Source organism: Micropterus dolomieu, linkage group LG10, assembly GCF_021292245.1.
Source record: "Micropterus dolomieu isolate WLL.071019.BEF.003 ecotype Adirondacks linkage group LG10, ASM2129224v1, whole genome shotgun sequence".
Taxonomy (NCBI): domain Eukaryota; kingdom Metazoa; phylum Chordata; class Actinopteri; order Centrarchiformes; family Centrarchidae; genus Micropterus; species Micropterus dolomieu.
In genome coordinates, this window is record NC_060159.1 from 9,147,369 (window position 1) to 9,174,002 (window position 26,634).

The window sequence follows — 26,634 nt, forward strand, 5'->3', positions numbered from 1 at the left end:
ACAACTCAACTGTTGTTGCTCTTACAGATCCCCGAAGCTCACACCTGAAACTCTTTTTGCAGTCCTACCTTTTAAAAAATCTTAATTATTTGGATGCATTAAGATGGAAGATGAAATTCAAACCAAGAAGCCTAAATTTGCACAGCACACAGCAGTTTGTACTGCTGTGAGTCTGAATTCATTCAGTGTTATCACATTAGCAGTAATTGTTTTCCTTTATCTCAGTTTTTTAAACATTTTAAACATGAAATTAGCAATGCTATGAGGTACACAATGCAAGTTTTCCACCTGTGTGCTTATACATATATGTTTGGCCAACAGAGTGCATTGCTGGATAGTTTGAATTGTGCTGTGGTAAAAGTAAAGCCAGGTCTAACTTTTTTGCTGTTCTTGCTGCATTAATTTCCCAGAGCCCTCAGTGCCTGGAGTCCCAGATGTGCAAACGCAGTAATCTTATTGAAATGAACAAGGAATCTTCCATTTTTTCTGCAGTGCCATTGTTGGTCTAAATGCTCTAAGTGACTTTCTGTTATCTGCAGGCACAACTGAAAAAATGTGAATACCTTTGTGTTTACAAACTCAAAAAATGTACTCTTGCCTCACAGTGTGGATCAGCTGTTAGAGAATGGATTGTGACATATCTTGCTTTGGATTGCTACAGTGCTTCAGGCTTGAAAAGCTGGTTTTTGTTGACCACAGCAAAGGAATAATTTTTCCATACATTTTACATATAGTTGCTTGAAGCTATCCAAATGTATCATGTACTTCTATCACTGCACTTCTAAGTACTCATTACCATGGCAACATCATTAGAATTCTGCGGTGGACACGTTAGACGTTCCAGTTGTAATAATTATCATAGAACACCTAAGATTATTAGAGAAGGATCAGAAGCTCCCTGGGAAGCATTTAAGCACTTGGAAATTACCTGAAAGGAACAGATGGACCCGAGCAGGATTAAAACACATATTTTTCAACATTGTGATGCTTTACAGTATAAAGCATCACAATGTTGGAAAACAATGTTGGCTACTTTAAGAGACTACTTTCAGGATTAGGTCATTGTGTTGTTATGTGTGGGGTACAAGTGGCTTCCAATTAGCTTGTTTACCTGTCATTGGTAGCAAGTCTGTGACCCATCTTCCATTCATAATCTTAGTAGCACACTAGATAGAAAAGTTCTTCCTCTCCATTTTGATTTAAGCCAGTGAAACAGCAGTGCTGGAAAAGAGAAAGGAATCTGGATGCTGCACCTGCAGTACTTAACTTGACACCTGTGAGAATATTCCATGGTGCATTGTGTTGTTCCTCCTCCCTGCGGCAATAATTTTTATAAGAACCTGGAACAAAGTTGTGAAATTTAAGCTACTACATGCTGTCAGACTCAGTAACCTTGTCAAGCATGTCACTACTTCTCCATTTAACCTTAAAATTGTATGCATATTTAGCGCAGGCTGGTACAGTTTGGTCCGGTTGTTGTTTGCTCTGTTTTTGTGTAGATACAGCTTCATTACAAGTCTGCCCATCCAACATCTCTATTCTTTAAAATCCAATCCAACTCCAAACAGCTTGATGGGCGTAATGTGTTCTATTTGCGTATAACTGTATCAGCAACAGCAGTCAGACGTAGACTAATTAATAGCTACCATTGATTTTATGTTTGCCTAGATGAGGTTATTTCACTGCAGCCATAACAGAGCATAGACAGGAGTGCTGACCGAGAAGTATATATTATAGACCTCTGTACTCACACCTCGATACACAAACGTACACATACACACGTCATTTATGAGTGTACCTCTACTGGTGTTTGGTAACAGAGAAAGGATCCTATTACTTTGGCAATCCACTGTGAATTAATACATTATATTTGGAAAAAGAGGGGATTTCTTCATGGTTTATACAGTTCTTCTAAGCAATCACTGAGGAAAGACTTCACTTTCTGGAAAATGAGAGAGAGACAGACAGAGGACCACTTCTGACGTCCGGCTTGCTTGTGTGTGTGGAGAAGTGTGTGTCTGTGGTCAGAGATAACAAGCACTGTGTGTGATTCTCAACTAAGAGAATTGAGAGAGGCTCTTTGGCATCAATTCGTCATTTCCTTTGCCTCTGTCATAAAGCGAGGATTTTGAATGATGAGGCTTTTGTGGATGTGTATTTACGTGTGTGCGTGTCTGTTCTGTCTCTCAGCATTAAGAGCAGTCCTGCCACACACATAATTACTAATACCAAACACAGCCTGGACAAAACTCTATTAGGGCATAAAAGAATATTCCTCAGTGCCAAAGTCAACACAAAAATGAATTTATTCATGATTGTATTGCACATCTGTTCAACAGACCAATTTATAAAAGTACGATGCTGTGTCCGGTTGTGATGTGTGTGTTTGTTGGAGACTCAGCCTGATGGCCTGCAGAGTAAAAGCATTCCTCAGATTCTTCAGAATCTCACAGCAGAACTGTACTCAGTGTGCCTACTGTGCTCACTTTCAAACACACATTGTCACTGATGGATATGGTTTTTACTATTTACTATGTTTTCAGTTTTATTATTTACTGTAGGCCTTGAACCAGTTTAACTACACAGAGGACACTTTTCATATTTGAGAAGTTTTCCCTCCTTGAAAAGGAAATATACTTTTTTTAAAAGTATTTATTTACTCATGCTGTGTAAAATACAATTTTAAGGCAATTAATAGTGTGAGCTATGGATTGGACAACTCAACCTTGACTTCAATACCCATGACTTGTGTCTTCACTTGGACTGTAGCCTTTTGACTTGGAATGACTTGATTTCCTCCTCAAGCCCAAAGGTTTCAAATGATGTTGCATGCAAGCATGTAGGCAAATAACCCTTTGTTTTCTTGACAACAAATATTCTTTCAATAAATCCAATAGTAGCCAATTACACCTCAGAAAATGGTGTCTCTGGCAGTGCACGACAACAGACAAACAATGTAACCTCGGACTATCACATTCAAATATAAAGACTGCTCAAAAGCCACCACTGAAAACGTTAACTGTCAACTGTTTGAAATTTCAGGCTAAACAAATGACAGTAAGTTGAGGCTAATTTTAGTGTTCTAAGGCCAGCCTATGGCTTAAGCTAACATTAGCTAAGAGCTGGTGTTAATTAGTTAACTTTGCATGAAATTGAATTCCATACAATCAAAAATGAAATCAGTTGCGCCCTCGACACAGCCAACATTGTAACTGAATTCAACTAAACCAAGATTTAGTAGCCTAAATGTTACCTTTTAGTATTGATTGTACAATCTGCAGTGTCTAATGTTACCTGTCTGTCATTGTTGGATGGGCAGCTGTCAAATTAGCGTAATGTTGCTAATTCCAAAATGACTTTTTTAGAACTCAAAACACAAACTTTAGGAGTATCACAGATTATCACAGAGCCCTAAGACTTGTGACTTGCAAAGCTGTTTTTTTGTATACAGTATGTTGGCGTGTGTGACTGAGACAGAGAGAGGGGAAGGGTGAAGACATTGCTGTTAATCCCGAGGTTTGTCTTTTCCATCGAGTTCTACTGCCAGTCTTATCCAGCAGTGGATTTCAGCCATGTTTTAAGGTCAGAAAGGCAAAGTTTAGTTTTGACGGCAGCAAAGACTCAATGTCAAATCTGTTTAGGCGGGATGTTCCTTGCCTTTTTCTTTCTGGCTAGCCTTTTAGTTGATGACTCAAGACTCAAGGCTTCCTCTAGTTTCATCTTGATGCCTTTGTTGTAGTCTCAGTAAGTTGTGCTGACAGTATAGCTTTAACTTCAAAAAGAGGAAGACCTGTCAGTACTGTGATAAGATACTTCTATTAATTCTCAATGGAGTCTGTCAGGATAATCGAAGTGACTTAACAATGGCGGCAGCTCAGAAGATGAGCAAAGACACCCTTGTTCCAGTGATAAGCTTAATTTGATTTTTCACTTCCCCTTCTCCACTAGTGGCCGCTTGCCAAAACAGGAGTTTGAGCAACGCTACTCTTGTTTAGGATAGTTAGTATAGTCTGATATAGCTGAAGGATATTACACAATCTCCTGTTTTCCTCTGTTGATAGAAACAGGTGCAAGCTGTGTGGATTCTAGCGTGATGTGAGCGCTGTCTCCATTTCTGCACACTGCTGTATTAAACAGGGCACTGCTATGTAAACTCCTGCAGTCATAACTCTCCCATGTTTGTATGTGTTTGGTTCAGAGTCCATTTGGCTGGCTTTTTATGTTTCTGTGTGCTCGCTCCTTCACCTTGAAAAAAAACACAGTTTTGAATACAAACACACACACACACACTCGATGTACAAACACTTTCACAGAAAGAAAAAGAGAAGATTCGACAACAGCAACAACCATGGCGATGATTATGGAGCTGACAGCGATGATGCTTTTGATAAAAATAATGGTGACCATGACAACATTAGTAACAATGACACGTGTCAACTCAATGTAAATGAATACCATGCAGTGACCTTATGTCAACATATTCCCATCCATCATTAGAAATACATTAACAACAGTGTCATAAATTTTGGAGAGAAGTCACTACATGTTGCAAGTTGGCAAGTTTCCCATAGATATTAAATAACACTCATAAGTTTAGAAAGCATACAGGTAAGAGGCCCTCCTTTATTTGTGGAAAAGAAGCCAACACCCAAGAACACCTTAGGTCATATTAATATACCTATAGTTTCCTTGTTCATGGTTTTGAATAAACTCTCCCTTTTGGAGTGTTGCAACTATTTTGCATCAGTGTCTTTGAAATAGGCAATTATACAGCGTTTGTTAAACTGTGTCGGTGAGAGATTAGGGAAATTGTACAGCTTCTATTTTGAGAGTATGATTGTTTGGCTTCTACACAAAGAATTTCCATAGAAATCATCACTAGTATGCTACCAAGTAATTTGACACTATCCATTATTGTAATGGCATTAGTCACCATTTCCACCCTTCACTATGGTTAACTACTTTACATATACCAGTTACAGTGCCATAGTAACCAGCGTTCAGACTGAGGTATTTATAGCAAGCTCAGTTGACCACATTTACATACATGTACGTCATGCTTCAAGGAACAAACTCATATGCATAACTCAGCACACCCACACACACAGTCACTTGTACAGGCACCTACACCTACACTTACCCACACACACTCACACACACAAACACACACACCAACATTCCTGTAATGTCCAACCAGGAACAGGTGCTTCTTTAGCAGGTTAAAAATAATTTTTGTTCCTGTTGGCTGAGCCTGCTTTCAAGGGGAGGAGCTATGCAACACTGAGAGGTGGACTGACTCAGTCAAATTAACAGCCTTTTGGTTTAGTTGCCGTGGTTGCCATGCAACAACACACACCTTGGAAATGTCACATTGTCTTTCAGCCCTCGCTCATATTCTGGAGAATGTTGCCGCTTTGAAACTGATATCATTGTTTCCTTGTGTGTACGCGTGTGTGCATTTTTGTGTGTATGCATGTGTGTGCGTTCTCCTGAGCAGGCTGTGGTTAATACAAAAGGTTAAATGCTTTCTCTTGAGATTCATGTTGCAGCAGTGCACCAGTTTCAGGACGTTCACTGGACAAGCATTTGGCATATGGCATTGAATGATGTCCAGAGATGAAAGACAGTTCACCCCGGGCCAAAAGCAGGCTCACACCATTGGCAGCTGGTGTGTGTGACATTTCTGAATGAGTCTCAAATTGACCTAATCCAGGGCATGAGTAAGGCTGTTTTGAGTTCATGTTAAACCTAATAGACACTTGATGCACAAGCACAAGCACACGCCCTCTTCTCTCTGCTCTGTCATAGTGGAGTTCACATCTGTTTCCCCCCCAACACAGCAATTTTCTGTGATTACCGAGGCTGCTGCTCCTCCACCTCCGTCAGCACTATATGCTGGTGAGAGACAAGTCATAAATCTGCAGCCAATCCACTGAAAGTGAATTGTGACCTCTGCCAAGTTATAGCCTGGCACACTGAGGCTCTATTTCATCAGTACTAGTGGTGAGAGAAACAGAGACAGAGGCAGACAGACAGAAAAACAGAGAGAAGAGAAGAAGAAGATTATGATCATGATGAAGAAAATTACTTATGTCACATCTCACTTCATTTAGGCAATGATTTCTTAATTTTGGTGATATATTTTAGGCATTTCACTTTGATTGGCTTTTACATGATTGGAACTTTGCTGATGTAAAATTTGCCATACCATTGTTAAAAATAGACAGCTCTGAAGCCAACACACTTAACATGCCTGACTTAGCAATAATGATAGGTTTGGAAAGTTTGTCACTGATAAACCTTGCAGACATATTTTAAAAAATCCAGACAACTGCAGAATTTGTGACTTTTAAGTTAAAAGGTTTTAAGCCATGACTTATTCGATTTATACTGATGTTTTTGATTTGTCTAGATTGCTATTTATGAGAGCCAACACATAAAGATGAAAAATAGCAGTGATTGTGCGTCATCAGAAAAATTATCTGTGCAGGTACACCCAGTGGAAAAAGATATGTGCCACCCACCTACACACATACATTCAGCACACGGCTGCTTGAAAGGAACCCGAGCTTCTCTTCTCCTCCGTCTCTCTGCACTGATAGAGATTAGTAGGCAGGCGAGAACGGGAACAGGTGAGCGTCACGTAGCGCCCAGAGAACCTGATATGGAGAGGGCAGAGGAGAGTACCGGCAGCTTGGGAGAAGTCCCAGTACGCAAGAAAATTTCCGGGTACGCCAAAGAGTAAAATGTTGAGGTGCCGGTACTGTGTACGGGTGCGTTCCGGCCCACTTCAAGCACTGGTTACACCTGTCATTTCAATAGAATTTAGCATTTTTTTTTATTTTCATAGAAACACAGTTTTAAAGCTACAAGTAACAGCTGATTCGGTCAAAACCAGTACTGTAGTCATATAACCTGGCGATGTCTTGTTGCACTTGACAGAACAGATCTGCCTTTCCACAAGGCAGATTGCATATAGATGACGTGCAGAATTCATGTCACAAAGTGAGTTTCTGGGGAGCTCTGTCTGCTGTTTGTTATGCACAGATGATGCAAAATGCATTTCAGATGACAAGTGTGAGGTTAACCATAGTTACCTACTACAACTAGATGCCAGTGTAGATGCCACACTGCCAAACTTGCTGAAAGATTAGACTTGATAAGTGACTGACACACGCAGCACTACTGATTGTCATTTTGATAGATTCATTATCTGTACTAAAATCATCTTGTCATGTGACATGAAAACTTTTATTGTGTTTTCAACCCAGATTTCAATAGTTGAACAGGCAAAATGAGAAATAATAATTGTGATAATCACACAGTATTGCTTCCTAAAATACCGACATCAAGGTTCGCTGTCAATGTCATGCTTGAAGCTTTTTGCTAATTTGTTTACCTAGTTTTGAGCACATTGCTCAGATAAGGTGTTCAGACAGCACCTACAGCCATGCAGAGAGGGTTAGGCTTTGCAATCAACACTGAATGGCTAAAGCTTACAGCCACCACACAAAAGGTCAGGGCAGGTTTATTGTTATCGGCCTTGGATGTTGCTGTACTGAAACTTTATTGATGTTATTTATTGGTTTTCAGGAGCTGAAAAAAAATTGTCACTGTTGTCTGTGCTGCACTTAAATATTATGACATTTAAGTCAGCCACTCCATGCCATGTTATTTGGGTACAAATGTTCTGTATAATGAAATGTAAAACAAGGATATCTTTTTTCCATCTTCCAGTTTTTATTAGGTGGCATGCACAGCAGCTTGGCTCAGAGCACCCATCCTAAAGCACGAGAATGTAAACTGTTGGCCTGTCTGCTTAGCAGGGCAGAGCTGTAATGTAGAGTGTGGACTTGGTGCTGTAGAGTGAATCACTCTTGATCAGAGCTGAGAGTCAAAAGCAGAAAAAGAAAACTGTTAAAAGAAGAAAATCGTTGCCAGACTTTTTTGGATTAGCAGTTCCTGGGTGACTTCAGAAGGCTTTGTTTGCGCTTGAGTTAACCCTGATTTCCTCTTTGAATTCTGATTAGGACCTCTATTCCTCTGCTCTGTGCAGGTCTACGGGTAGACAAACACATATCCAAGAAGGCAAGCACACACACACACACACACACACAACATAACACTGAGGAGGAATGACATGGTTCTTTTCATTTTCTCTCCTGAACAACTGGAGTCCGTTAACAAAACTTTGAGCCACAGATCCAGAAAGAGGGCTTTCTGTCCGTTTGACAGATTAAAGGCTGTTCAGTGTGAATCTCAGCGCCTTGGCTGAGTCTGCCAGGGCAACAGAGGTGACTTAGTGATGGCAGCAGCTCTGACTAGGCAGCCCAGACCTCCTGGATTCAAGCGATAAGCTTGACCAGTCACATGGCTTGTAAATGGTGTTGATGATGCAGCAGCAACTGAAGGACAGTTACAGCCCACAGTCAGAAATAATATGTAGGGATGAACAGAGGTTGAACACAACATCAGGAATACCTTGAAATGTAGTGCAATCCTATGCAATCACCCTGGAATGAATACTTATTTTGTGAGAGTGTGTTAAGAGAGTTTTGATTTAACTCCACACTGTTTTGCACTGGTGTTTATTAGATGGTAAGACATTTTTTGTCTACTCTCTGTACTTATAGAGCAGTATAATTTTAATATTCTCCTATCACTGTTATAACTACCTACAAAGAGTAAACCTGCAGTGTTTTTGTAATAGTCACAAGCTACCGCTGTCTGTTCCACTGCATATTTCCCTTACCTGCTGTGCCAGAAACCACAGATTATAATTATAACTATTTATATTTTGTTGCTTTTCTTTTTATTGATTGTTTTTGCAATTGTACAAAATGTGAATAGATCATTGTGTGTATTTGCCTCTCACTTTGGCACTTCACCTCTGTGAAGTAAGTAAGGACATGTGTTGGGTCAGATGTATGACCAGGCTGGGCCAGTTAAGCCTGGTCCCCACCTTCACCAACTTAATAAAACTTTGTCAAACAAAATACTCTATTAAATCCCCACAATAGTCAAAAAACTTGCAGACAAGAACTTCTCTGGAGACGGTCAAGAGTCGGTGCAAAAGAGTTTATTCCAAAACAGGACAAATAAACCCGTACAACATCCCAGCAGGCCAGAGGATGAAGTCCATCCTATGGTCTGCAGACAGTCTTATATATATCTCTTCTGGGCTGGTTTGCCCCCTCCTTTCCTCATGATGAACTTCTTTTCCTCTGTTATTGTGTTGTTTTTACCAATTAACACTGTTCCCCAGCTGTCATTTATTACTGTATTATAGACTTTCTACATCTTTATACTACTGGATAAGAAATTCATCATTTACATTTCAACTTCAGTCTCACCGTGTTTTCTAAAGGTTACGCATGCTTAATTTGACACACAATTGTATTTTTTAAGCAATTAATATAAGAATAACATAAGTAAAGTTGCATTTTTCATTAATGCTTGGTTTCTTACAGCATTCTTGATGTTATGCTGGCTGTTTTCTGCTTTCTGCTTAACATCTGTCTGTCGTGTTTTTACCAAGCATCTGTCAGTTTTTTGGTCATCCTCTGTCGTGTGTTTGCAAAGCATGAATTCCTTCAGCAAGTTCACTCAAAGCTCACACAGGTCATAAGCAAATTCACTCAAAGCTCATACTGGCTATAATAACCAGAGGTTGGAAGTTGACAATCAAACCCCCTTAATCAGTAATTAAGCATGTAGTCTTAATATTAGCAGATTAACACCTCAGCAGTTCCTCATGTAGTCACAACAACAGTAGATAACAGTAGACCAAAGCATGCACTGTCACAGTGTCGGCAGATCTTGCACACCTGCAGCCTCTCCTATGGTCATAATCTACAGTAGATGACAGTTGGACAAGGCAAACCACCTGCAGCCACTTCCTGCAGTCATTCCTCCCACTCAAGGATCTAACCACAGTGAGCTTGTTTCTGTGTTCATGACTACAGTTGACTACTTATAAGTAAAAACCAAAGCATATCTAGGTAAAAAGAAAATGATTAAGAATGATTAATGATTAATACTAATAAAATGTTTCAAAATGATGATATAAGAATTATTACTTATTGATTAAAGTAACTGATTAATGATAATAAAACTGATTAAAATGATTAATAATGATTATTAATATTGATTAAGGATAATCACTGATGGGTGTTTCTTGACTGATGTCTAACTTTTTGTCTGCAATGCTCCCCTCTCTGTGTCCTAGGCATGCCCTCTGCTGATCAAGCTATTTTAACCAAAACCCTGACTTTGTGGAATAAGCTGGTGTCTCTTGTGCTGTGTGCTATAGACAGGACATTCTTACCGTATTGATGTATGTTTTGTAACACAATTTTCATTAATTCTGCTTCTACATTTTCCTCTGTTGGGGTTTTTGATGATGCCTTGCTGTTCTCATTCTGCTCCCAGAGCACACATGCCTGCTTACACACACACATGTGCTACTGTTACTGCCTCCGGGCAGTAACATCATTTTAAAATAATAATTTAATGGCAGTAATGGCAGGAACACTATTACAGCCTGTACACTGGAACAAAATTTATGTTCAGCTCAGTATTTAAAATTTATATTGTTTATTCGGATGGCCTTGTTTTGTGGAGTTATGTTATATACATTATAAGTCATCTGTAAATAAAAAATTTAAAAAAAATTATAATTCAAATGTGAAGCTTAAATTAGTCATGGATGATATAATGTCTTTCTAAAAAAAATATGTCATATAAAATACTAATTGTTAGACAAGTGTTTGTGTACGGGATGACTTGCTGCCCAATCAAGGGTGCTCTGTCTGATCGGCCATTTAGAATATGAGAGCAAACTGAAGAGGATGATTAAGCTTCTCATTGTCTCAGGGGTCCAGGTATTTATAACATGTATGCTGGCCTATTTCTGGGATGCTTATTCAAAAAGTATCTCTATTATGTTGATCCCTTTTCCTCTGACACAGTTCACACAAAATGCAGTTTGACCTTGAGGGCTCAGTATTTGTATGACGGAGGTGTGAATGAAAAAAAGAGACTCACCTTGGATAAATGAATAATTACACTGCTTTTCTCTTTAGCTGCCTTGTTCCACTCACTTGAACATAGTCCAAAAAAACTGTCTGATTTCAAGCGGGAAAAAAGTCAAGGACGGTTTTTCGGGACTAAGGAAAAGGCTTAATGAAATTTTGAGTGGAGCACTGAGATGTATGGTTAATGGTGATGCCTGTAAATTGACTTTATCTCTGCTCAACAGACTGCAGTCATCTGCTTCTCTCCCTGTTTTTGCTGAATTCTGTCTCTGTCACTGTCTGTACTTCTGTCTTTCTTTCCCTTTATTGGCGCAGTCACTGCTGATTACCTCTTCATTATTACCTGCCAGTTTCACATATTAGCTCTGGTGCAATAATAAGAAACAGTGCTCTAGTTTGGCCACCTTTATTTCACAGCAGTAGTTTTGTTCTTGATGAAATGAGTTTTTGCGCTTTAATATTAACAACTCTTTTTAAAAGCTGATTAATATAATAGCTAATCTTTGCCAGTGCCCACCAGATTTCTTTTTCTGATACCTTGCAGTGTGCAAGGAATAAAACTCAAATATTCATATATTCCATACACACAAAGTACACATTTTACTCCGAGGCAACTGGGAGTAATTTTATCATAAGCAGTAAATAAGCTGAGCCAAACGTGAACCTCGAACATTTAAAGCATTGCTATGAAATGTCAGAAGTAACGCTCTGTAGCTTATAGGCCCCAAGCCAGCATTTTTTTTCCTGGAGTTTGGAGTTGTCATTCTGCCATAGCCATAATTTGGATAGATTTAAATGTGCAGCGGAGGCCAGGCTGCTGTTGTAGCTGTCAGTAAGATATTTGCATGGCTGCGACAGAACTGAGCTCTGCATCACAACACAGTTGAATCAGCCTGTGTCAGCTTGTTTATTCTTGTTTCTTAGTCAGCCAGTAACAGCTGCATGTAGTGCACAAGAGTCAGAATAAAATTAAGATTAAGATCAGATTAAGGCTAACTACTATGACCATTAAATTGCCTTGCCTTACGGTGTTGCATTCAGTTTCACACGCGAAAAATTAAGGAAATTTTGAAAGAAAGAGAGACAAGCTCAAACTGTGCCACTTTCACGCCTCTGCAGACCTGACCAATCACTGTGTCATTGTTGAATTGTCAGTGTCAGAAAGTTACAGAAATTACCAGATGACATAAGTCTTAATGTCACAGACCTTGTATCTAACCTGGGAAGATGCGTCTTACGTGTAATCATCCTCTGTGTTTGTATTTAGCTTTTTTTGTCTAGTAATTTGACTTGTATTGTTTTAAACCCCGTTGAATATGTAGACTATCAAAGAAAAGAAAAGAAAATGTAGCGAGATAATATGGTATGATAATGATCACATGAAAATTGCAATTAGTAAATGAATCTGTTTTTCTCCTACCCCTATTAACACCATTGTGAATGATTTGGTTGATTCACTAGAGCGTTTCTTAACGAGATAATGGCTGGACATTGATTGTTATGGTCACAGTCAATAGCATTCAGTCAGTGTGTTGAGTGGAGAGTGGATTTGACATTCAAAAAAGTAGCTGTTGCAGTCGGTCACAGTAGTTCATCGTACTCTGATAACTGGTTCTCCGCTGCTATCACTGGTCAGAAGGGATTAATTGAATATCTCAGTGATTGATTTGCTCTATTAGTTTTAATTATGCTAAATCAATTACAGTAGAGAATTTATAGCTTAGACATTTAAACACTGATGCGTCTAGTAAACTGACATTTAAAATTTGTGAGGACTGTGTCAACTGGCACACAGAGAGACAGACCGACTCTCTCTTTCTCTTTTCTTCTTCCATTCCCTTCCTTCCACTTCAAACGCCAACCCAGCCCAGTTGCCATGACAATCCAATCCATGCAGCTTGTTTTTTGATGCTGCAAAGTACTCTAAAGCCCCCCCACCCGCTGCTGTGATTTGACTGCCATCGCTGTACCAAGCCAGGTGGCTGCTTTCCTCAGGGAGCCCTTTCAAATAAAGGCATTCAGCCAAAAGACTTTGAAGTCACACTGTAGACAAGCTCTCAATAAGAAGAACACACTTCCTTCCTGTTTCATCCCAGGCTTTGACTGGGAAGCTTAGATGGAGCACAACCTCATGTTACTCACGAGGGACCAAATGGCATTACTGAAAGCTTGTCAACCAACGGCAAATAAACACCCTGGGCAGATAGTATTCAATCACAGATTTAAGACGGGAACAGACAAGGAATCATATAAACAGACAAACGCTCACAGTTTCACCTACAAGTTATTTAGAGTTTCCAGTTCAACTGGCTTACTGTACTTGTCTTTTTACCGGTAAAAGATCAGGCGAACAAGAGAAAACTCCACACAGAAAGGACCATGGCTGTATGTAACAGTGCTAAACATTTTGCTACCCTGCCGGCCTTTTCTGATTCAATAATGAATAATCAATAATACAGTTGACCCTTCTATGTTATATAGAGTGCCATTTCCAAATACTCAGTGCACAGATGTTAGTTGTAGGAACAACTTTTTTACAAACTAACAAAGCTAACTTACCGAGATGAAAGAAGAATGTATTTCAAAAATGAGATTAGTTTTTCTTGTTGAGTTTTGATTCAAAGGCCTGATAGAGAGCAAATACCTATCTTTTGTTAAGTAGTTTAGTTTCCCTTTCATTTTTCATCTTTGACTGTGCAATGTAGGTCAGAAGTTCACCTAGTAATGAAGTTCTCCCATTCTTTTTCTCCTGCCTTTCATCTGCAATGTCTCAGAGAACAGAAAGATGAGACATGAAATTAAAAGAATAATGAAGTTGTCTTCAATTATTCCTTCCTCCTCTGAAGAATGTTGAAAAATTGACAAAAGGAAAAATTAGCTTTTGATGGCAAATTCTTGATTATTTTTGTTATTTAAGAGAGCAAACAGGAGTTTTATTGCTCTTTCATGCCAACATTAGCAAAACACATATTTTTTCATCTGCTGACAGTTTTTAATGTCTAGCAAATATACCATACTTTGTTTGGTCTGTTGAGTCAGTTAACTTATGATTGTATTTCCACCATCTGATATTTGAAAAAGAAAGGATGATTAACTAAATGCACTTTTCTTTTTGGTATTAATGGTAGACACATGGACATAAGATGTTATAAGTAAATGAAATAAAATGTTAGGATCGCAAATGCACCACGACAAACTTGTTAAACGGTGTTATCGAGATGAGCCACTTTCTTGCAAAACACAGACAATGTAGCACCTTTTATCAGTGTGTAGATTTTTGAACTATCTGAGTAGTCAACAACGTTATCAGTGTCCTGTTCAGGAATGCTGAAAGCGACTTCAAGTAGCCCGCATGTTTCAGCATACCAATAGAAAAATCACATAAAGCTTTAATGTCTCAGGGGAGTACACATGATCAACATGATGAGCCTCTTCAAACCTCACTTTGTTTTCTCACAGCACATTTCACAACTGTGTATCATGCTTATTCGTTCTCATAACACTGCACATAAGCACTCTGCATTAATGTATTAACCCTGTTAACATATAAAGAGCTGTCATTTGTCTTCCTTTCCCCTCACTCTTCTGTCTCTCTCTTTCCTTACCCCTCTAATGTTTCAAGCTGTTTTTTCTATATTCACTGAAAGGCCTCAATACATTTTATTTAATCCATTTTGCTGTAGCAGTCAGGGCAGTGGATGGCTTTCACTCAAGTCCCATTTGCTAAGAAGGCAATTACAAGCATTTCTGTTTTTGAACAATATCCAGTGCCTCTTGCACATAAACAAATGACCAGTTGCTACTGGTAAGAAGATGTTTTTAACTCTATTTTCAAGAGACAGACATAGAGTCAGTGGCATGGTAACTATAGATAATCACAGAGACGAAAAACTGGTCAACTGTTCTTGTTAATCATTTACAAGCATGTGAGGAAGGGCTGTATATCTTGTTTTCACTCTCAGAAGCCTTGAATAATACTTGTCTCATATTTAGACAGCTCTCTCAAACAGATTTTACTTTATGCATTATTGATTGCTTTGATACAGACTAATCGTAATAATTACATTTGATGAGTTTTGGATGTTTAAGAAGGCCCTAATTCCCACCAGCTAGGAGTTTCTGGGTTTTCATGCCACCCTGCGGCTTTTCATTTCAAGCTGAATTCCTTTGTACTCTTTAGCAATTATCGAGCTGCCTCTCCATCTACGAATGTTCATGTCAAAAAGCTTACTAACAACACACTGAGGGACACATTTTCGCCTTTAATGTAGATTATTAACATCACTACGTGGGCACATGTTCAAACTGTATAAAAGTTAGAAAAAATCAAAGTCCTTTCAGAACCAAATAAAGTGCAAGAAAGGACAGTTGCTCCAACAGAAGGTATTACATTTTGAACCACAACCCTCTGTGACAGACTTGTTTAGGCTTTGTAAATGCTTTACAGGGATTTTGCCCACTATCACAGTGCTATGTGTATCTACGTTGCAGATATGACCTGTCACCTCAATGTACTTTGACTGGTAAAAAGTTTACTGGTTCTATCAAGCACTCACTTTGTTGTCCATCCCCGAATTTCCCTCAGACTCCCCACTTCCTCTGGTTGTCCCATTTCCGCTCGAGCAACTAAGTGTGTCACAAATGTGGGTCATTCGCCTTTCTTTCCCCACTAAAGTCAATTCAATTTGGTGTAAGGATAAGAAGGTATCACATTTACACAGCTTGGAGGTGCTCTGGGGCAAGACAAGAAGCACAGCAGTCTGCTATACTTAAAATACCAGCTCCTCTCCAAGAGCCTTCCTCGAGAGAGTTACATGACGGGAGGAAGAGGAACAACACCTCGCCTGTTGGAAGAGAGGAAGTGAGGGACATGGAAAATTAGTTTTCATGAGTACATTAGCAGACAAGCTAAAGCCAGGGTGGCAGTGAAACCTTTTAGATGCCACAGCCTCATTGTGCTTTTATTGTCTTCATTTGTGGCTTTCGCTCTATTATTTATGCTTTTAGGACCTGTTGACAAAATGCAAAAAATTGCCTGTGGTTTCTTTGACGCGAAAGAGGATAAAAAAGCACTTGGCTTCTGAGTAGCAATGAGTCGTGAGTAGAGCCCAGCCGATACGTTGGGATGGCAGGCTGATTTAAGTGTGGACAGTGGAAACAGAGATGTTTGGGCTAACCAGTTGGCAATCATTGCCTCTGACATATGAAGGTAGCCTGTGTTAATGTGGTAGAATGAATGGCACAGGAAGTAGCGAACAATTTTGTTTTTATGTCCAGGTCGTTTAATCACTGCTAAGCCTTATTACACTCTGAATGCCTGCGGTTGCAACACAAGAACGGATGCAGGCCTTACCTGAACCCTGAAAAACTCGACAAGCTCCACTTGTCGGCCAGCCCAACGAGCCTTATCCTCTTCTCGTGTCACCAACCATGCACTGAGCATTTATTGTTGGAGCAGCTGGAAACAGCACTGGCCAGTAAGTGTTGTTTTGGTGATTTGTAGTATACAGTACAGAAATGTTAAAGACAAGTTTGAGGCCATTTAGAAACTGGGTTGACAAAGTTTGTACACCAAAGAAAACTTACTTGTTAAAACTTAGTTGTTGGTGTCATGGCAGTGATACAGAATGTGCACATAAATCAAATTTTGGAAAGTTTTTAGTTTTCCACTTAAACCAGTGTCCTGTCCTCTACGATCATCCTCCTCCCACTGTATTTACTTGTACTGATCAAACTGCTCTTGGTAGAGAAAGAAGAGTAGTGTGGAGGGCGGCGGGAGGATAACTGGAGAAGAAGAGACACAGACACAGAGTGGGAGAGACAGAGAGCTTTGCCTGCAGAAAGAAAGTGAAAAATGAATTTCTCTTAGCCGTCCGCTTTGTCCTGACTTCAAAGAGCCCGTGGATTGCACTTAGGAGGTGTCTAAATGAGGTGATGTGAAAGATGAGAGCCAGAGCTGCACTGTGTCTGCCACTGGCAGTGATTCTCAAAGGACTTCAGTGGAGAATATACAGGCATATACAGGCACATTGACTTTCAGCCCATAGACTTGAATACAGAGATGTGGCCTGGTTGGTGCACCTTTAGCCATTGCTTGCCAAGAATTTAATTTGGATTAAAAGTGTGAGCTGCAAATACATCGTGAGTTATACAATACTATGAAGATACTGTATATGGCACCCAGAGGGAACTATTTTTATAATCGAATGAAAACAATGTATGGCATTTAAAAGTTGTTTGAAAAGTTAGTTTGCCTGTGTATGTACTGCAGTGTCTGTGTTTGTGTCTTATTTATATGTGTGTTTATGCATTCCTACATGTGTACAAGTGTGTGTCACTCTCACCAGACCCCAGGAGGGGATCTCAGATGTTCCATTGCAGCAGATGAGAGCCATTCACACTGTGCCTGAATGGAGCCACACAGAAAGAGGAGGAAACTTGAATGGTGCGCAGGAGTGAAGATGGAAGGAGACAGAGGAAGGGATGGGGCTGTCGTGTAAGTGTGCGTGCGTGTGTCGGCGGGGGATCAGACAAGACAAGCTGTGAACCTTCATCCATCGATGCGAGAGCTGCTGTCAAGATGCAAGAAGACAGGAGGGAAGCATGGGGGGGGGGAGGAACAGAGGAGGCAGATGTCCAAGGATGGACAAGAAAGGACAGAGTAAGTAAGGGAAGGAGAGAGCACATGTCTGAGACAATGGTGGCTGAGATGGACAAGAAAGGACAGAGTAAGTGAAGGAAGGAGCAAAAATCCAGCCGGAAGCATAACACAGACGGAGCTAGAGAGAACAACAGAGGATGATGGACAGATGAGGGAAGCAGCTCTGCTTTCTCTGTCATCCCTCTCGGTTCTGCTATCTATCAGAGAGAAGTACACTCCCTCCAGTATTCCTCACTACACTCCATCCGTCATTGTGCATGCGAGTCTGTGTCCAAGATTTGATTGGTCTAGCACACTCCAAGGCAAATGGTGACCAGGGTGAGCTGAAGAGCCGATCACATCATCGCTGTCAGTCCCCGAGTGTTTATAGTGACTGAACACAGCAGCCACTGCAGATTGATGATAAAGAGGAGTTGGACTTTGTGTGTGAGCTTTTTTGCCTATAGAGTTGTGTTTGTGAGCAAGTTTATTACCTGATGTGTGTGCAAGCATGAATGTGTGCACTGATGTATAGAACAAAGCTTCCTGTGGCCTTTATCTCAGCATTGGTTGTTTTGCAGAGCGTGTCGGCTGCTGATAGCCACTATCAGCCACAGCCACACTCCTCCATCGCTCGGCCTCAGCGTTTCTTCCCCATATAGCCATTCCTCTCACAGTCCTTCCTTGCCACCTTTCCTGCTTTCGTCCCTTATTCCCTTTGACCACTAGTCACTGTGTCACCTCCCCACCTGTCTGACCATGAATCCCCATCTCCCATGAACTCGAACTGATTACCAAATTCTCATGATCACTCATATTTATTACTCCAGTCTTGTTTATATGACTGCACTGTACATGTGTAGATAATTGTTGTGTATATGCGTGTACAGTGAGGGTACAGTGGATTCAGAAAAGCTGTATATCCAGCAGGATAAATTCTTATTATATTTCTAGAAGTGCCTGCTGAATAAACTTACTTTGAGTGTTATCCTGATTCTGACTTGACAGATAACTTAAAGATCCCTTAAGGTGCAAGTAAATCCTACATTCTGAAAGAGGATCCATCCACAATCTCTCCAGCTTGCTTATATATTGTCCTCACTACATTACCTGCTAGCATATGAGAAAGTCTGTACCTACATGTAAAACCTACATTAATTCTGTGGAAACTTGGCTCAGCTGTCTGTGTTGTATTCGGTGTCTACGTTGATCAAACAATCAGTGAAATTTTACAGTAAAGTAATAGACCATGACTTGAAGGTTGCAACAGGGGAATGTACTGTATATATTCAGTGACAGAGAGCAAGTATTAAGGGAACAATACTTGCAGTATTTACAATACAAAGTGACAGGCTGCACGCAGAGGATAAGGAAAGGACAAAAGTCAGAGTAAAAGAAATTAATGAATCAAAACTTGTTTAAGCTGAACAGCATTAGTTAGATACACAAAACCAACTAAGCAAAATAACTTTATTGATGCTTGTATGTTGTTCCGCAAATGTAATGTTCTTTGGATAAAAGTGTCTGCCAAATGAGTAAATGTAAACTTAATCACTCTGAATATCCAAAGAATGCTTGCACCAAAATTTCCCTATAAATTCCCCTTCAAGAGAACAGCATACAAAACAGAACAGGGAAATAACCATGTTTTTCAAACATGCACAGTGATGAACAAAAAACATTCTTTAGGTCAAAACTGGAAAGGGTCCAGGGGTGACTACAGCTTAAGATGACAGGTGGACAGAGAGCACAAGAGATAGATAATAAAAAGCATGTAATACAGCTGAAATGATTAGTTAATTAAAAGATTGAAAAGAAAATATTTATTTATTATTTATTTAAAATTTTGGACTCTGGGAAACTGAACAGTCTTTCCGATATTTTTTAACATTTCATAAATTAAATTAATTATACAATAATAGATAATAAGATTCATTGCTAATTAATTAGTTGCAGCCCCACTGCCAACCCATATACAATGCTTTAGACGTCTCTAGAGCATTTTCTCACAACCACTCTTGTGACAAATCTCCAACTGCATTCACATCTTTTAAATGTCAGAGTAAAATTGGGGGCAGATAAAACTGGAGTGCAGCACATCACAGCTTTAAGATGCTCAAAAGCATGGTGGAATTGACTGGACCAAGGGTGTATATGGTTTAGTCAAAGCTTAAGACAAGCTGGAAAAATTTCTGCAGAATTTACAATATTACCCTTAGTATCCATAGTAGCTATACCGGGGAAAGAAAAACTGTTTTGCTCCCACGCAGTGGGTGGTACCAGGAATGCTTCGCTAAGATCTCTGCATCCGCACACCACATTTGTCTGTTGGCCGAGATACAGGACTGCACCCTTATGAAAACCCAGATTTTGCAGCTGTGAAGGTTAGAGATACTAGCGAAATGTTTGAAACACCTCATTTAGTGGGTACATGAGCAGCCCATTCAACTGCACATAGACATTAGGTTTATGAATTGGACTTGAAGCTTATGCGAGGTTACAGTTTTATATTGCAGAATTAAATTTCTGTTGAGAGATATTTTACCTTTGTACAACCAGTAGCCGTTGAGTTTGAGGAGAAATACTCAACTGTGGTGGACTGATTGATCTTTTAATTGGATTTGAATTGAATTTCATTAATATTGTAAAAATAAATTGTTCTTTTTTGTTTGTTAATGACAGAGTATTGATTTGTTTGAAGATTTCATTTTCAGTGTTTTGATGTTTCAGAGGAAAAGAAGAAAGGGAGAGAGTGGAATGGAACAGGATGGATGGATGAAAAACAGTGCATTAGTTGTTCAGTTTAATAGGCCCTCAGGCTGCCTCATGTCAGTGCCAGACTCTCCAATTTGGCTCAAGGATTTTATCACATGCTGTACATCATTTCTCTCCCACTTTTGCTGTCACTTTCCACTTTATACTGCCTAATAAAGCATTTAATCCATGAAAATAATTTAAAATGTAATAGGGCTTTCTGTGAGTTGTAAATACTAAGCCATCTTAGTCTACTGGTGGGACAGGAATCGGCCCTCAGAATCTCATTGCAACATCTTTAGAGGCTGCACTCATCAGTGCAGAAATGTTTATGCAAAATGTCCACAAAGTCATTTTTCTCTTACTTACAAGCTTTCTCCACTTTTGTCTGACTTTTTGCAGCTCTCTCTCTCTTTAGTCAGCCACTTCAGGTGAGGAGGTTTGTGGCTTAATCACTGTGGGGCTGTTAGAGGCACTCTATAGGAACCCAGGAGTGGGGCAGCAGCAGAGTGGATGTGACTCTCAACCAAGTTTAAGCACAGCTCTCTACGAACCATTTTCCCTCGTAATAGTACATGTTTCCTGGCAGCCGAGTGTCACTGGAGGGCCACTTACAGGGACAGACACAGCACCTGCGTAGCTTTAGTGTATTTTGTGCCACAAGTATTAGCTCTGTTTATAATTAAGGGAACACATCCATGCCCAGACTCATCTGACCCTAAGTCAATGGACCTTTGAAAACTCTTATACATAGAGAATGTGGCTGTGTAATTTGTTGCGCAATAGTCTCACGTAGCCCTGCATCACAATTTCTCATCTATTTAATGTTTTACTTCAGTTGCATTCTAAGTTGTGTGCGCTGTATATAAAGACAGTGCCAAGACCCTCCACAGGCTTCCAAAGAGTCTTGGGATACATACTCTATTTATGAGAGCTTATTTTGGTCTATGAGATGGCGTGAAGGGGTTAAGGGCCACCCTGACATGTTATGCCAGTAAAGTCTGTGTGATGTCATGACACAAACAGCCTGTCAGCAGTCCTGTAAGCAAACTACGTCTCACTGGCCATCAGCCTGATTCAAGACAGGGTCCTAGGTGAAACATGAATGAAGCAATGGAATTACCTATTGTAATAATTTAATTATTTAAATAAAGAAAATTATTGTATATTGAATTAAAGTGTCTGCTGTATGCTGCATGTTGTGGATAAAACAGTACAGCCTCAAACATCTCCCCCTACATTTTCTCTGTGCATATTCACCTCTCCCTCCTTCCTGCCCTCACTTTCTTTGCCCCTTGTCTCCGTTGCTCAGCAGAGGCCCTAAGCCCTGTGGATTGCACATCCATTTAGTGTGGAGCCTGTCAAGCATGCTGATGGTAAATGAGCAAGCTAACTCGTGGCTTTTGTCCTCCCCACTCCACTTTTCTCCGTCTCTACCCTCCATTCCATGTTTCCTTAACATTCTGTGCCTTTTTTCTCACAAGAACATCCCTCTTGTACCACTAAAGCTGTGAAATGTCTGTGCTTTAAAGGGCAAAAGAATTATTTGTTATAAAACCAACCTACCTGGCCAGACTCTGCAACCCCTATTGTAGATACTCAGTAAAGAGTTTTATTTAAAGCACCTTGTCACAGATGTTTTTCCCAGTTAGCCTCAAGTCACGTTTTTTTTATTTCACATTTCATACACTAGTGAACTCAATGTTTTTCAAATTAAAAGATAACAAAGAGTGGTCTAACACAAAAATATGGCATATATTAGATGTACAAAGTGCCAGAAGCAGAGGCACATTTGACAACAAAAGGATTTCCAGATTGATACATTTCCTGCAAAGCTTCATATACACAGCACCCTGCTTACTTGCTACTAGGAATGGGTTTAATTTTAAAAGGAAGACTGCATGTTGCATATGTTGCGTGACCAGTGGAGCGACAGCAGAGATAGACAAACAGGCACAGAAAACAGAGCCCAGGGCCAGCACATGTTAAGCATGTTCATTAATTTCTGTAGTTTCTCCCCTGCTGGCCGTGCTTGCTTCCTGGACGTGCCATGGATCTTAATAGACCTTGGATCCCTGCTCCCTGTTTTGAGGCACACAGAAATGCCCTGAGAGAGAGGGAGGGAAATAAGAGAGAGAAAGACAGAGCGGGAGGCATTGTGAAAAATAAAGAGAGATGACAGAAATGAACATATAAAGAACATATGTCATAAGAAATAAATGAGAGAAATGAAACAGGAGAAATAATGGCTGGACGGCCAGACTGAACTTTACTGAACTAACTCTGCACTGTCTACAATTATAAATCCAAGTCAATGTTAATAAAATATTATTGGTATCAACTTTTATTTACATCTGCACAATGAGCAAGCTTTTGTACACTGTAGCAAACACTGACAAGCCTTTGGATGTTACGGTAATGGTTGCACGTGTAACGTCTTAGGCGCACTTTGAGTGAGCAGCTTGTCACGCACAGAGGCAGTTTGCTTTACCTTTAATGAGTCAGCTCTATAGGTTAACACTTAACCAATGATGCACAACCAGCTTAGAGCTGCGTTAACTGTGCAGGGCTAGAGGGCACAAAAAGGACCCCATCAGTGAGCTGCTTCCTGAAGTCCCGCTGTTCCACCAGGACCCTGCGGAGCTCCGTCTCTCTAAAGAGACTTCAAAGGCAGGCATTTGCAGACCCAGTGTAGGCGTTAACCTTTGACTCAGAGGCTCTCTCTGTGCAAACAGGGACAGTCTAATTGATGCAATGCACTGCAGAAAAGGAATAACTTGTCCATGTGGGTAATAGCCATAGAATTGAGTGCTTTAATTTCCATCTCTTATATGGAGACAGACAGTGGCTGTGCATCTACTGTTGCAAAGTGGCAACATTTTTTATGACCTAGTGACCTATAGTTTGCATCTACTAATGTCTCTGTTTATGGCTATGGCTTTAAGAGCTGATTTTAATTTTTTTTTTCCATTTATTGGGTTAAATCAGGTATCATCATTGTACCGCCAGTATAAGATTAAAAATTTAAAATAATAAATTTAAATTTTATTTTAAAAATGTTTAACTGTTACAAGTAGAAGGAGACAAAATAAAGAACTAATATAGAGTAAAATAATTTATAGAAATAAATAAGAAAAAATAAGAAACAGATATTTTAGGGGGGCCAGTACGTAGGTATGGATTTGAAGATAAGGAAGAATGGCTGGGTGCAATTTTCCACAAACCTCATGGCCTTGAGATGGTCAGATACCAGCACTGCTGCTGGAGATTGAGTCAAGCCCTCGTTGCTCCTTGTCTCCCCAGATAATGCTGAGTGGACACACAGTTCACTCTGGTTAATTTTCCACCTCATGTCCTGGCTCCCTCTCAGAGAGATGGAGAGAGTGATAATCCAGACAGATAAAGGGATGCGGTGACTGAAGGAAGGTCACAGGGGCCTTCTGTACGATTGCATTTTGTGTGTATTTCCTGCTAAACACATAACTGGTTGTTTTAGTTTGAAACAGTTGGTGGATGGATTGATGGATGCATGAATGGGCAGACATATGAGTCAATGGATGCTTATTTGTGATGCGTGTCTACTTATAGATGAACACAGGTGTCTTTCCTGAACTTGGCGTGCTGGAGGGGGAGCTAAAAGCAAAGTTGAGATCACTAACAGGAAGTTCTCTGGAATTACATGTTTTGACTTCATTCAAGAGGAAGGAAGGAAAGTTCAGTGCTTTGCAGTATGTTTTAAGAGGCTTCATCACAAATCTACTGAAAATGCTGTTACAGAGAGGCTTAGTTGACTTTTTTGTTAAGTCATAATGTTGACATTCATGGGGTTTCAAGGCTGTCATCATTAGGGTGCCATGCTATGTCTCTTTGCCAATTGACTACCATTCACACAGCTGACTTCAGCCAATCTGTGGCAAGGCATTACGGTAGAGCATCATGCAGCAGCAGAACATTTTTATGTGTGGAGTGTTGTGCATCCAACTATTTTTTTTCCTTGCCAGCAGTTATTCCAGTCGTCTGGGAAGTGTATTGTGTGTAATGACAGACAATCTGCACCCTTTTCTTTGCTTTCTGGCATGTCACACCAGCAATATCTGATTTAATGATCCAAAATCTGTTTTGAGTATTTGTGCTTGTGAAGGGCGTGGGCTCATTTAGCCAGGTCATCAGTCAACATGGAAACTTTACACATTTGTCCTAATTTTGTGCTACAACAGTACAATGACACTGTCTCAGGGCAAAGTGTCATTAGGGTTGCATCTATCTACACTGAATGACTCCCACGCGGCATCCAGTATTGAGGCTAATGTGTGTCCCTAAAACATTGTGGTTGTGCAAACACACACAAACACCCAAGGCCTTCAGCCACAGGTGGCAGGTTTGGAAATGGAAAGGATCGCTGAAGTGTTTCCCTTTGCCTTGGACCCCAAACACCTCCCATGGGAACAGAATGTCTTTGTGTCCTAAACTGTCTTTGAAGCCTTTGAATTGGCACTTGGTTGATGTTCATACTGATTTAGCTGTGCTCCTTCTTGTTCACAGGATACGGACCTACTGGTTATAGCGCACATAAAAGATGCCAGAAATGGAAAGTGCACCAAAACACCGAAGGTAAGCTTAAGGCCGATGTACTTGGATATGAAAACATATTTAATTAGATGCTTTATGGTTGTGTTTTGGCAATGTGGTGCTACCAGCAGAGTTTCAGGAGCGGGACCACACATCAATCACGTCACTCCCGGCATTTCCATAAATACCCACAAGCCCCATCTCCCATCTCATTCTGCACCCCTTCCCGTCCACCCCTTTCTCTGTCTGGTCTCCTCTTCTCCTTCTTCCTCTCCATAGGGTTATAGGGGAGTCCGTCGTGCCCGGGTGCTACGGCGGATTTCCTAGTAGCTTCCCCTCAGCGCTTTCGAATGTCTATTCAGCAACGACAAGCCTTGTACATCTTTCTGTTTCGATAAACAATAAATCATTTAACTGTATCTGTTGATTGTGGTCCTTGCTAGTGAAAATATGTATCAAATCAAGAAAAAACGTTTCAGTATTTTTCTTGTTTTTGTCTATTGAGGCTCTGTGAACACAATGAGCAGTGTACAGAAAGGACAGAGGAGGGCATTTTTGGGTGATGATATGCTTTGTAAGTGTTCGTATTTATTTTTGCACAGAAATGAAAGCCATGAGTGGGTGTGAGCCCAACCGTGAATCAGACACAGTCTGCATCAATCTAGCCAAGAACTATTTTATGGATAGGATTATAATTGGTCATGTAATTGTAATGATTGACATTTAATTATAAGGCTGGTATGTACAGAAATGGATGTAGTTGTTTGTATGGTAGGTGTAGTTAATTTAATGGTCTCTTACATGACCTTCAGCACTTCATATTTTGCATTTAATTTTCTATGTATTTATGTGTAACTGTGTGTATGTGACTATTTACAGTTGTTAGACAGTGATGTGAAGACAAAATCGTGGAAGGGAAGTTCAAATGACACTCAAGATTGACAAACATGATCTGAATTCAAACCCACGCAGTAACAGTACATGGATAGTTTCCCGGGAAAGCATACAAGGCCAAGGGTATTCAAATTTCCATTTCACAACTAATTAAAACACTTTCGATTGTGAGCGATCTGAGAAGAACTCGTAAACACATTTTTTAATCTGGCACACTGTAATTATCAAGGAATTTGGCACATCCTAGTGTAGTTGCAAAGCCAAATTCAGTTTTCACAGTTAATTTCCCACTCACCAAGCGATGGTTAGAACAATAACCTGCATTCTTATCCACTTTCATATTATATATCCCTGCATAATGACACAATTTCACATATATTTTCTAGTCAATCTTGTGATGAGCTGCTGTTATATAGCAGCGGCAGTCTTCATCGCTTTGACTCAGTGCAGCAGGAGAAGCGAGTGGGGGTCGCGCCCTGCTGCTCTGTGTGGGGAGTGAGTAATGATGGAATGAGTACAATAACACAGAGAGGATTCATGCATTTCTAAACAGCTTACAGAGTGATGCTACCCAGGGAGGAGACATGACCACGTGACAGGTAAGATGGTCGAAGCATTGGAAATCCATTACTGGGAGATGGAGCGATGATGCACCCTGGGCATTGTAATGGGAGCACCAGTGAGACACAGTGTCTGAAGGGTTGATGAGACGAGGAGAGGAAGGGATGAAAGGGGGGGGGG

General features: G+C 40.2%; 1 protein-coding gene across 9 annotated transcripts in view; it reads left to right on the forward strand.

The window, feature by feature from the left end:
• The window catches only part of LOC123977373 (1-phosphatidylinositol 4,5-bisphosphate phosphodiesterase beta-1), a 171,373-nt gene that overhangs the window by 59,398 nt on the left and 85,341 nt on the right, over positions 1-26,634 (forward strand). The gene's annotated exons all lie outside the window — the stretch shown is intronic.